The sequence below is a fragment of the Papaver somniferum genome, chromosome 8 (genome assembly GCF_003573695.1).
Source record: "Papaver somniferum cultivar HN1 chromosome 8, ASM357369v1, whole genome shotgun sequence".
Classification (NCBI taxonomy): domain Eukaryota; kingdom Viridiplantae; phylum Streptophyta; class Magnoliopsida; order Ranunculales; family Papaveraceae; genus Papaver; species Papaver somniferum.
The window spans coordinates 139418105-139429356 of NC_039365.1; the positions used below are offsets into that span (position 1 = coordinate 139418105).

The window sequence follows — 11252 nt, forward strand, 5'->3', positions numbered from 1 at the left end:
AAGGTCTGATTTTAGGCCTAGAGCCCCATTTCCTCAGCTATTAGTACCAACAAAGAAGGAATCGAACTTTAATGACATAGTGGAGGTTTTTAAGCAAGTTACCATAAACCTTCCCTTATTAGATGCAATTAGGAAATTCCTGCTTATGCCAAGTTCCTTAAGGATATGTGTACGCGAAAGCGAAAACTTAGCGTCCATAAGAAAGCCTTTTTAGCTAGTCACGTAAGTTCAATCATTCAGAACACCACAACTCCAAAGTACAAATACCCAGGTTCTCCTACCATTGCTTGCACAATAGGTAACTTCCGGGTAGAAAAATCTTTACTTGACTTAGGAGCCAGTGTGAACTTACTTCCATTCCATGTATACTTATATCTAGGACTTGGTGAAATGAAACCTACTCAGATGACATTGCAGTTAGCTGATAGGTCTGTTAAAATCCCTCGAGGTGTTATCGAGGATGTTCTTATTGAGGTCGAAAAGTTTATTTATCCAGTGGATTTCATGGTCCTAGATACCCAACCTGTCCCTGACCCAGAGAACCAGATACCTGTGATTTTAGGTCGCCCATTTTTAGCTACGTCTAATGCGATCATTAAGTGTCGAAATGGTGTGATGAGTTTATCTTTTGGTAATATGACTATGGAGATGAACATTTTTAATGTCAGTAAGCAACCTCATGAGCTAGATGACATATGTGTTGAGGAGGTGAACATGATAGAAGCCTTAGTTCAGGAGTCATTACCAGACATCTTGTCTGAAGACCCATTAGAAAGTTGTCTATCCCATTTTGGTTTAGATTTTGACGACGATAGCACTATTGAACAGGTGAATGCTCTATTAGATTCTACCCCTGTGTTAGACACTGATAGATGGAAACCTAGGTTCGAACCGTTACCAGTTTCTGAGACTATCCTAATTCCTTCTTTAGAAGAGCCCCCAAAGTTGGACCTTAAACCACCACACAATACTCTAAAGTATGTGTTTTTAGGCCCATCTGAAACTTTACCTGTGATTGTGGCTTCCAATTTGGATAGTGATCAGGAAAGTAGGCTAGTAAATGTACTTCAAGACAATAAGGAAGCTTTAGGGTGGACTATAGCAGACATTAAGGGTATAAGTCCTACTGTGTGTATGCATCGGATTCATTTAGAGGAAGACTCCAAACCTTATAGGGAGATGCAACGTCGACTGAACCCTAACATGAAAGAGGTAGTTTGGAAAGAGGTGCTTAAGTTGTTAGATGCGAGTATTATTTACCCAATTTCAGACAGTAAGTGGGTCAGCCCTGTTCAGGTTGTCCCCAAGAAATCAGGTATCACTGTAGTCCAGAATGATAATAATGAATTAATCCCAACCCGAGTGACCACGGGATGGCGTGTGTGTATTGACTATAGGAAATTGAACAAGGTCACAAGGAAGGATCACTTTCCCCTTCCTTTTATCGACCAAATGCTAGAGCGATTAGCTGGACATAGTCACTATTGCTTCTTAGATGGCTACTCCGGTTATAATCAGATCATTATTGCCCTAGAAGACCATGAGAAAACCACCTTTACCTGTCCCTTTGGTACCTTTGCGTATAGATGCATGCCTTTCGGGATATGTAATGCCCCTGCAACCTTTCAGCGTTGTATGATGAGCATATTTTCTGATATGGTAGGACGGTTCTTAGAGGTCTTTATGGATGATTTTTCAGTGTTTGGTTCATCTTTCGATGAGTGCTTGCATCATTTGACATTAGTGTTGACTAGGTGTAAGGAAAAAAATTTAGTGCTTAATTGGGAAAAATGCCATTTCAAATTATGCTAAGATTTTGTAGTGTGGATTTTACTGGCCTTCGTTGTTTAAAGATTCCCATAGTCATTGTGTTTCTTGTGAGTGATGCCAGAAGTTAGGAACCATTTCCCATAAAAATATGAGGCCTTTGAACCCTATTTTAGTGATTGAGGTCTTCAATGTGTGGGGCATTGATTTTATGGGTCCATTTCCTATTTCGTTTGGTTATCTTTACATACTTGACGCTGTAGACTATGTATCTAAGTGGATTGAGGCGGTTCCGTGTAGAACGAATGACCACAGGGTCGTAGTCCAGTTTTTGAAAGAGAATATACCTACACGTTTTGGTACGCCGCGAGCTATAATTAATGATGGATTTTCACACTTTTGTAATATACCATTTTCTCTTTTAATGAAACAATACGGTATTACCCATAAAGTAGCAACCCCATATCACCCTCAGACTAGTGGTCAGGTAGAGGTTTCCAATAGGGAAATTAAACGTATTCTAGAGAAAACAATTAATCCAAATAGGAAAGACTGGTCGTCGAGGCTTACTGATGCCTTATGGGCTTACCGTACTGCGTTTAAGACACCCATTGGAATGTCACCTTATCGTTTAGTGTTTGGCAAGGTATGTCACCTGCCTGTTGAGTTAGAGCATCGAGCCTATTGGGCTATTAAGAACTTAAACTTTTCACTTGACAAGGCAGGAGCTCAAAGAAAGCTCCAGCTCAATGAGTTGGACGAGATTCGTAGAGATGCATACGATAGTGCTAAGGAGTATAAGAACAAAATGAAACTTGTGCATGATAGGAATATTTTACGAAAGTCATTTTCTCCAGGTCAAAAAGTTCTTATGTATGACACTCGTTTGCATCTATTCCCCGGGAAGTTGCGCTCTCGGTGGACCGGTCCTTTTGTGGTCCGTACTGTTTTTCCTCATGGCGTTGTTGAGATTGAGACACCAGATGGTAGTAGTTCTTCGAAGGTTAACGGTCAGCGATTGAAGCCCTTTTTAGAGCCTTTTCCTACAGGTGATGTTGAGGAGGTCCCTCTGGAGGACCCTGTTTACCTTGATTGACCATCGAGGCGATTTTGTATGTTGTATAATATTTTTGTAGGTTTTTGGTTACACTTCACCCAGGTACTATCTTTCCGACTTCTCTCTTTACTATTTTCTCTTGTTACTTATATTTTTGGTACTGTTCTTTGATTAGAAACATTGAGGGCAATGTTAGATTTAAGTTTGGGGGTGGGATAGAACTTTTTGTTACCTTTTCGTTGCAAGAAATAATCTCCAGAGCCTAGAAATTTATCCCTATTAAGGATGGCACTAACCAATCTAAGTGGATGGAAGCATTTTGGTTGTAGGAGTTGAGGAACCAAGCTGACTAGATGGCAACATCCAAAGAGTCTATTCATAAAAGCACAGAGCTCAGGTGTTAGAAATAACATGATAGTTTCACCATATCTCGTTGAGTCCTTTTCACTTCTGTTTTTATTTTGTTTTGTTTTTAAACTATATTTCTCTAGGTGATTAGGAGGGGCTCACGATTCAAGTTGTTACCAATGCTAGGGTGAATTAGAGTGATTGAGATGCAAAAAAATAAAATAAATAATAAAAAAAAATATGTTGAAAAAAAAAAGAAAAAAAAGAGAGACCAGACCATCTGACCAACTGGAATAAATTCAATAAAGTCGACCACTGGAACCCTTGTATATGCCAGTTGTGTTGACCTAGAGTTAGGATTATCAATCACTGGTTCCCTTGTATATGCCAGTGTGTTGATATTAGTCAGACCAGTATCTCAGTCCATTAGGATAGGTTCATTTTGGCAGAGGCCTTCAGACAGATATGAGAAACACCGTTCACCTAGTAAACATCAAAACCATCTATGTTTTTTTATATCCATCTTCTTTATTTATCCATGTGATTAGTTTTGACTCCGGATATTGATGTCCATAGTGCGACTATCTGAGTAGAGCTCTGTCACTTCATATGAATTTTAGTATGCTTGAGTAAAAACTCGTGTACAACAATTGGAATTTTGCATCAGGGTACTTCCTCCTGTAGTCAATAAGTATGCCGACCAAGGAGATTCTTTAGTGCCTTCCAAGGTCCTGTGTAGATAGCTAGGGTCTGGAGTAAAAAAGTTTTGTGCGTATACCTATGGTAAGCCCTCCAGAGACAACACTCCGCCACTAGGGACACCTAGGGGTTTAAAGGATTATTGCATACGCTAAATGCAATCGACGATGCCTGCGACAATGAGTTAGGATTTTATTTCTATTTTATTTTTGCTGGAGGACTAGCAAATAATAGGTTTGGGGGTATTTGATAGACACATTTTTGTGTCCGATTTTTCTCGATTCTATATATTGTTAGGGATCATTTTTGTACTTATTATGGTGTTTTATTTATTTGTAGGTATTTTTGGCTAATAAACATTTTTGGAAAAAATTGGCTCGAAAAGTTGTCGGAAAGCATCCGGAGGACATTTGCTATTCGGACTCTCACTTTGGATAAGGAGTAACCTAATTACTAAGGGACATCCCATTTCCAGGCAGTTGCTAATCGCACCCTTACTCTGGATAAGGGGCAACCGTCTTCAACATTAAAAAAAAAGGATTTTGGCGGGAAAAAAGTGTAGTTAAAGAGCAGTTTTGGCAATCGTGATTTGGAGGAGTTTGAGGTCGATTAAACCTCTGAATTTCATAGGATAAACTCCTTATTGGTCTAGGAATCTGATATGGGTGTTTAAATCGATTAGATTGGGCTCAATCGACGGATTTTTCTCACAATAAGAAAATATGAAAAGTCACGTGTGTGACCTGTTTTAGGGAATTTTAGAGTGATTAAAACGCTGTAAACTTTCCAAAAGATTTGTATCTATCTAAGGAAGAGTTTAGAATAAAAAGGAAAGCTCAGAAACGCGTAAAAATCCTAAAACAAGAAATTATCGCAACTTGGCCGTGAAGAGAAGGAAAGAGATTTTGGAAGATTTGAGAGAGATTTAATCAGTATTTTTGATATAAATAGATCTCTTGGGTCATGTAGAAGAGGTGTCGAGAGTTTGGGAACCTAAGGAGAGCCAGAGAAGAAGAAATCAGAGCTTTACCATACTCTGTTTCTGCTGCTGCTGCTGTTGAAGAAGAAGAACAACTGAAGAACATTGACCCTCGGTAGACAGTCGTAGAAAAGTGTCACTGTTTAACAGCTGAAGAACATTAAGCTGTTCAGGACAATCTTATTTCAGGGCAGTCTTAAATCAGCGACAAAGCATCAGTTGTTCTGTAACAGTTCCATTGTAACAGCTGTGTTGCAACACCAACACACTGTTGCAAACAGTCTGTGTTATTAATTTTCACTCTTTTAATCATCTTTTGAGCAACAAACACATATTTTGATATCATGATTAATATGAGGAGCTAAACCACATTGCTGAGGCGATAGAGGAAGCTATTTTTCCAACAAAAAAGTGGTATATTCTATTTTATCTTTTTATTTGCAACAATTATATGATTATTTGCCTTGAACTATTATTGAATATGATTTTTATTTGAGTGATTGTGATCTATTTTGATGGAGTATGCTTATTTTTAATACTTTTGATGCTTCATACTTGGTATTTACAATTATTACTTTTGAAAATCTACTTGTTGCAATATTTTAGAATCAAATTAAACAAGAAAATTGCATAAATATAAGTATTGGTTTAATCACTTTGAACTTGGAAAATAGTGGAATCTTAGGCTCAGTGTTTCTTTTAGTATTGATATCATCTTTGATTGAGTTTGCTATAATTTTTAGTGAGTTTTCTATTTTAATATTAGGATTTAAGTCTAATTAATATCCTTCACAAGTCTGAGAATCGAACCACTTTTACCACTATCTACAAATCACATCAGTCGTCAAAATCTAAACCAAAATGGGATAGACAACTTTCTAATGGGTCTTCAGACAAGATGTCTGGTAATGACTCCTGAACTAAGGCTTTTATCATGTTCACCTCCTCAACACATGTGTCATCTAGCTCATGAGGTTGCTTACTGACATTAAAAATGTTCATCTCCATAGTCATATTACCAAAAGATAAACTCATCAAACCATTTCGACAGTTAATGATCGCATTAGACGCAGCTAAAAATGGGCGACTTAAAATCACAGGTATCTAGTTCTCTGGGTCAGGGACAGGTTGGGTATCTAGGACCACGAAATCTACTGGATAAATAAACTTGTCGACCTCAATAGGAACATCCTCGATAACACCTCGAGGGATTTTAACAGACCTATCAGCTAACTGCAGTGTCATCTGAGTAGGTTTCATTTCACCAAGTCCTAGCTGTAAGTATACATGGAATGGCAGTAAGTTCACACTGGCTCCTAAGTCAAGTAAAGCTTTTTCTACCCGGAAGTTACCTATTGTGCAAGCAATGGTAGGAGAACCTGGGTCTTTGTACTTTGGAGTTGTGGTGTTCTAAATGATTGAACTTACGTGACTAGCTAAAAAGGCTTTCTTATGGACGCTAAGTTTTCGCTTTCGCGTGCACATATCCTTAAGGAACTTGGCATAAGCAGGAATTTTCCTAATTGCATCTAATAAGGGAAGGTTTATGGTAACTTGCTTAAAAACCTCCATTATGTCATTAAAGTTTGATTCCTTATTTGTTGGTACTAATAGCTGAGGAAATGGGGATCTAGGCCTAAAATCAGACCTTTCAGGAACCGAATTCACATCATTAGAAACTTTATCAGTCTCTTCAGCTACTGGTCCTGAGAGGTGAGATCCTGAGGGGTGAACTACAATATGTTCACTATCGGGCATGGTTACCGTATTGTCTACAACTCTACCACTTCTAAGGGTTCTAACAACATTCAATTGATTCGATGGTTTTGCACCTAATTCATGAACTCCTCTAGGGTTGGGTTGTGTTTGACTAGGAAACTTACCTTTTTCTCTCAAAGAATCACTTATCAGACCAACCTGGGTTTTTAACTCGGAAATAGCCTGACTATTTTCTTGTCCTATCCTGTTACTAGCTTGTAGACTCTGTTCTACGGATAACTGGAATTTTACAGTTTGCTGAGTTAACAAGGCGAGAGATTCCTCTAAACTTAGGATTTTCTTATCTGACTGATTCTGAAACTGAGCTAGTCCTGAGGGATTCTTAGTATAGCCAAAACCCGGGGGAGCATTAGAATTACTAAACTGACCTTGACTTTGGCCCTTAGACCACGAAAGGTTCGGATGGTTTCTCCAACCAGGATTATAGGTTTCTGAATATGGGTCAATCTTTTGACGGTTATCAAATCTAGTGTTATTATAAAGAGCATTGGCCTACTCTTCAATATTCTGGCCTTCTGATCGATGTCGTACGCGTCAAACATAAATTACTTTCTCACTACTCAAAATATAAAATATAGCAAGGGAAAGAAAGGATCCTTCCCACAGAGAGGACTAAGGTTGTCAAATTGTTTCGGTTTCCTATAAATACCAATGGGGGGTTTTCTGATTTTTTAAAAGTAAACTAAAAAAAAAAGCAAATAATGCACACAAATTAAGATGTAAAGATATTGGTTAAGGATTCATCTTTATTCACAAACATGCTTTTTAACAATAATTAGAATTGATATTTAATCTCTCCTTTATCAAAGGCCCTAAGATACCTTGATCGGAAGTATATCCCGCAAATCTCCTGTTTTCATCAACAAATACATTAAAAGATGCGAGTATGAATTCTACCTTAGAGAACAACCTAACGTGTAAAAGCAATAATCAAGTTTAATTCCCTAGATGCATTAAGTTCTATGAAATCAGGCCAATCAAAGCAATCGAACGTGTAAAAGCACTAATCCGATTTAACAAAGGTTATAACTCAGTTGTGACTACTAGGATGTATCATTACAAGCAATAATCACAATTATGCTACTTGTATTCAAGGTGTATCACGTTTACGTATAATAAACCCTAAACTAGCAATAGATATGATTACAAGTTCTACCAGTTTGCAACTGGACAGAACTAACAATCAATCATACATGGCGATATTTCTAGCGAATCATAATCGATAAAACATGAGATAAAACTAATCTATTGAACAAAACTCATGCTTGGAAATCCAATTTATTCTTTAACCAATGATAAAATTCTAGATCATGTTTTTGGAGTTCATAACAAGAATGAAAAGAAGAGTTTCCATGTCTAAACCCTAGAACAAAAGTAGAAGAAGAGATATCTTTGATATATGAGATGTGAAACCCTTTTATAGACTTCCTGTTTTTCTCCTAACTGGTTCAACTGGTCATGTTTAAAACTTGACCACATACTTGTCTTAACTCGGCCCACAACTCCTGGAAATTCCTGTCCAGCCCATTAGCTCACTGAATATTTGGCTTGTCAGTTCTAAAGAACCGACAACCTACTTCAAAACAACTCTTAGCCAATGGAAATCATGCCTTGTACACATCCAACCACGACAACAGTTCAGGTCCACCCATATGTTTGTTCTTCATCCAGTTTCCATCTAACCCAACAAATCACTAACCCCTTCATTCTTAAACCAATCATCACACACACAACCGGTTCCATCACAATTTCACCATAAATAGCTCCAGTGCCAGCCATGACGGTGCATCACTCCACCAGAACCTTTGCCGTCTCAGTTCATCTCAACTGCAACCAAACTCAACCCAACTCTGCAGCTTTAACTCAAGTTCAAGATATCACTACCAGCACCCCTGCAGTTTATACCTCAGAACCACAACAGGACTTTGCTCAATCTCGCGCCAAGATGGCGCTGCATTCCTTGAAAATCCTCGCATAACCATATGAAGCATACAACCTCAGCCACACTTTCATTGTACTGCCATATTCCATTTCTCGACTGTGCACCTTCAGCTCTGTCCAGTACTGATTCATTCAACATCTTCTGCGCTTCTCAATCCTGACTCAACGAGAACAGCATCGACAACATCCTATTATCTTGTAACTTGAATCTCTGCCACTTCACTTTGTACCTGGATCCTAACATTCATCTATAAACTCATTCTTACATCCATTCCTGTCACATAAAGGCTCAACAGGCACCAGCAACCTTTCTTGGCTTTGAACTGCACCACCATCCTTGTAACTCCAGAGTACACAATTAGGACAATATCAACTTGTAGCTTCCTAACATTCAATCAGCTCCATCTTGTACTGCATAAGCTCAAAGCCTCAAACACCACCTGCACAATGCTAGCACATTCCCTGTAATTCACACTGCATAGCCATTTCTACATCCATGTAACTGCACTTCAGTCCACATTTCAGCTTCTTTCTGACTTGCTCAGTTACTTTCAATTGCAGCTGCAGCTCATTCTACAACCACACAACATCTGACTTCACCATTCTCTATAAGTGCATTCTTTCAGCCAACAAATTCCTAACCATTCAAACTACAGAAACCCAACTGCAACCAACAATTATTTTCTGGCAAATCCTTCTCTGTCACCATCTCAATCAAGCCACCAGGTCCTATGAGCATCAGCATCGCCTCGCCAGCACCACCTGCATGCAGCATCTCCATTTCTCAACCGGCAACAGCAAACACCCATTTTCCTCTTGCTTTTCAACTTCAGAACTCCACCAGCTTTCAACTTCAATATCCCATAGCAGCAACAACATATAATCAACATCAGCCAACAACACAATCACCACCTAATTCATCCACCAAAACCCATTTTTGAAGCTTCTCGATTTCAAACTCCAAACCCATTGTTCACAGACCTTGAATCTCAGTTTCCCTCTCACTACAATCTTTATCAAATCACAGTAACAAACCCTATTTCTAGTAATACCCTTCTCAATCCTGCAGTTCCCATCTGACTAGTTCAAGCACCAGCTCATCTTGAGCTTAACGGCAACACATACTCATTAATCAGGTTCATTACCAACAACTACCTTCAAAACTGCATTTGCATCATCCCTAATCTCGCCATCTCGACTGGTCACAACATCATCAGATTCCACTAGAGCAGAAACCCTAATTCCCAAATTCTGTCATCAATTTCTCCATCAAATCTCCCAAAACCAGAATCGATTTACACTCAACACCCATTCAATCTCTTCCACTTTATTTCCTTGAATCTCTTGATCTGATCTCTCAGCTGTTCTCGACACAACAGCAGCAACGACTGCTTTCCTTCTCAATTTCTGGGAACCGAGTGAAATGAATGACTTGAGAGAATGAAATCTCTCGATTTAGGCTTATAATAAAATTGGAACTGCTATGGGAACCCCACAATCTGGATATAGGATAAACAGTTCATAAATGGCTTGTCGGTTCCAGAGAACTGACAACTCCATTCTTTTCTTGCTCAATTGTCAGTTGCGAGGAACTGACAACTTATTTTTCACCTCCTTTGCTGCATAACCTCATCTGGCTCCATGGATCACTCGTCTGTAGATCAACCTCTTTGCCACTTTAGCTCCAATTGGGTAATTTCTTCGTCTTTCACTCCAAATGACTCCAATGTACCTGAATAACTCAAAAACACACATAAGATACCTAATTTACAAGAAAACTCGCGAAGAAAGCATAAAAATAGATAAATATCAAGGTGTTTTAGACACCTATCACCTTCCCAAAAAGGCTCCACTCTACCACTAGTCTGGCCCACTTCTAAGGCTTCTAACCTTTTTGCTATAATATCAATTTTGGCATCTGATTCATAGCCTCCTTCTACCCTATTAACGTTTCTTCTACTTAAAAGAATTGTTTTCTGGGGTTCCCTACTATTTTCCCATTGCTGGGTTTTTTCGGCGATTTCATTAAAAAATTCCATCGCCGCATCAACAGTTTGGTTTTCAAATCCACCAGTGCATAGAGACTCAACCATGGTCGTTGTGGAATAATCTAAACCCTCATAAAGGATCTAAACTAGCCTAACCTTTTCTAAACCATGATGAGGACACTGGGATAATAAATCATTGAACCTTTCCAAATACCTATATAAAGATTCTCCCTCTTGTTGTGAAAATGTGCATATTTGCGTCCTAATAGACGATGTTTTGTGCCCAGGGAAAAACTTATTGAAAAAGGAAGATGTAAGTTGTTCATATGTCTCAATTGACTCGGAGTCCAAACTATACAGCCACGACTTGGCCTTATCTTTCAGGGAAAATGGGAATAACCTAAGTTTCAAAGCATCATCATCTAAGCCTCTAATTCTTAGAGTACTACAAATTTCCTCAAAATCCCTAACATGGTAATAAGGGTTTTCATTTTCTTTCCCTAAAAATATTGGGAGCATCTGTAAGGTCCCAGGTTTCAGTTCATAGGGTGCCTCCGTTTCAGCTAACTTAATACACGAAGGACGGGTAGTCCTAGTTGGATTCAACAAAGCTTTCAAAGTTGCCATTTCTGGCGCTATCGGAGCAACATGGATTCTCTCCTCAGTCAAAGAACGTTCAAAAACAGACTCTTCA

General features: G+C 38.7%; 1 pseudogene; it reads left to right on the forward strand.

Moving 5' to 3' along the window:
• Window positions 1-10721: 10721 nt before the first annotated feature.
• Window positions 10722-10821, forward strand: LOC113307213 (annotated as a pseudogene).
• Window positions 10822-11252: the final 431 nt, after the last annotated feature.